Source organism: Petaurus breviceps, unplaced genomic scaffold (genome assembly GCF_028583685.1).
Source record: "Petaurus breviceps papuanus isolate PSGF00001 unplaced genomic scaffold, PetGlider_PUasm1.0 37, whole genome shotgun sequence".
In the NCBI taxonomy this organism is placed as follows: domain Eukaryota; kingdom Metazoa; phylum Chordata; class Mammalia; order Diprotodontia; family Petauridae; genus Petaurus; species Petaurus breviceps.
In genome coordinates, this window is record NW_027186296.1 from 23,588,519 (window position 1) to 23,590,983 (window position 2,465).

The 2,465-nt window shown below is 31.9% G+C and overlaps 1 long non-coding RNA gene across 1 annotated transcript in view; it reads left to right on the forward strand.

The window, feature by feature from the left end:
* The first annotated feature begins 941 nt into the window (after positions 1–941).
* LOC138169014 (uncharacterized) overlaps positions 942–2,465 on the forward strand; it is a 3,553-nt gene continuing 2,029 nt past the window's right edge. The window contains exons 1-2 of the long non-coding RNA XR_011170252.1: positions 942–957; positions 2,364–2,414. This is a non-coding gene — a long non-coding RNA (uncharacterized lncRNA). The remainder of the gene's footprint in view (positions 958–2,363; positions 2,415–2,465) is intronic.

Here is a 2,465-nt window from a genome sequence, read left to right on the forward strand (position 1 = left end):
ATATAAAGAAACTAGATAGGACAAATTGTATAATGTTTGCCCTTTACAGTGGCTACATAGAACGGACTTCTTGGAGTCTTTAACTATCTTCTTTGTGTGATACTTCTAAATTAATTACCATATGGGGGGAAACACAAACAAATTATATCTAGCCTATTTTTTTTTTATTTTGTCCACGCCTGTGATTTCATGGGTATGGAGAATGTGTGGATCTAGAAATTCTGCCCACTGATGTAAAGCTATAGTAATAGTTCCATAAGTTAGCTTTTTAGAGAGTTAATTGGGGTTTAATCAACTTGCCTATGGTTATACAACTACTATGTGACAGAAATAGGCCTGAAACCCAATCTTAATAACTCTAGGGCCCACAATATATCATTTATATAACATAAATTTCATCTCATTTTTTAAAAATAAAGGACATACACCTATTTAAGATGAGTTTTTAAAGTTTTAACATTGCTGAAAGAACAGGGATAGGGAAGTGATTTCTAAACTGTTGATAATCTTCCTATAGTTGCTGACAATTGTTCACTTTGTTTTCCTTAAAACCAATAATGTGTATTCTTCCAAGTACGATTTTTGTCCCTAAAAGGGTAATTCAATCCAAGAATACCATGGTTTATAATCCCAAAGTGTTGGCATAATTCTGTCAGTTGACCAATTTGGAGCAGGTGGAAAGGAAGAGCAGGGGATCTTTATTTTAATATCTGCAGTGGTTTACTATAGTAAAAATTTGCCCAATGGGCTTCATGAAGATACCATAATTCCACAGTTTTTTGTTTTCTTACTATGTAACATTTTTCTTACCACCAGATCTAAGATGTGGCTTCTGATGGAACTTTGTTTTACCTACTAAAATAATGTGTTTTTTGTAGGGCTGGGAGGGGACTCTATGGTATCGACAGCATGCCTGACCTCCGCAGAAAGAAAACCTTGCCCATTGTTCGAGATGTGGTAAGTAACTTCTGGACAATTTTCTGACTATGTTGTTTCCTACATCATTTTTTAAAATTGCCTTTTGGATCAACTTTTTAGCCTATAATTGGTGCATGAATTAAAATATCTAATATGTTAGATTCATCCAACTTAGAGTGTTATGTTTATATTTCCTTCCTTTTCCTCAGTGAAAGTATTGCCTTCTACATTTTTAAATGTTGTAGTAGTACAAATTTATGCTTGTTATTGATGCACCTTGAAATTATGAATTGAGCCAAAAATCACCCTGTAGTTAAGTAAGAAAGTATCCAGCAGAGTGCCATATGAACTGAAGTGAACAGTTGTATTTTGGTACTTTCAAAATGGAATTGTTTGCATTAAAGAAAAAAAATGGCCATGAGTTTAATATGCAAGATTTAAAGACCTATTCAAGTTTTCAATACACTGAACATTCATATATTACTATGGAATTAGGTAGAAGTAATTGAGGAAAAAAAATCAATTCAGGTAGGGCATAGGAGAATTCTTACTCTTCTGTTGAGGTCTGGTCTAGACAAAATTAACTAGAAATCATCTTTTGCTGAAGAATATTAATTACCACTGAAAATTCCAGTGGTACTCTAGTCATTAAAATGCTCATTAGGCCATGCACATAACAGAGCTTCAAAGTGATTAACAATCCGCTACAATTTAGAATGAGATCTGAATAGTGGTAAAAGTAAGTAGGATAGAAATCTCAAAAATGCCAGTTAAAACTTAGAACATATGCAAAAAAAGTGTAGTAAAAAGAATCATCCCCTTATGTGCTACTTACTTTGTGAGTAATATACCTCTCTTCCTGTCCCTCTTCCCCCCACCCCACTTTGTTCACATCCATTTTTCTGTTTACTTTTTATAGAACTTACCTTACAATCTTTGGAATATGATTAAATATTAACCAATGAAATAGCATATAACAAAGGAATTAAATCAACTTCAAAACCAGAATATGTTCCAAATTCCACTAAAAAAAATACACTATTTAAGATTAGCTATATAATTTCTTCTTTCTGGGATATTTGAAATCTAATTTAAAATAAAATAGAAGTTAGTAAGTTATAAATTATTATGGAATTGTTTTCATGTCTGACAAAATCTTTGTATTCCTTATTTCATAAATGTTGCTTAGAGTGCTATTTATCTATTTCTGGTAATGCATAAAAATTTGCATTTTTTCAGTGATTTTTTTCTGCTAATGATAATCTATTCAAAAGGTATCACTATGGTTATAAGGTAGAAAAAAAATGAGTTCCAAATGCTTATATTACAAAAGAGGAGGTTGTATATGCATCCAAATGATTATCTCTCATTCATAATGCAATGTGGAATTTTAAGAATGTTTTATGTTATTTAACATCATTATAACTTTTTCTACTTTTAAATAGCTAATTATTCATACTCTGTTTCTTCTCACTGCTGGAATTTTTCAGGCCATGGTAAGTGTGTGTGTGTGTGTGTGTGTGTGTGTGTGTGTGTGTGTGTGTGTG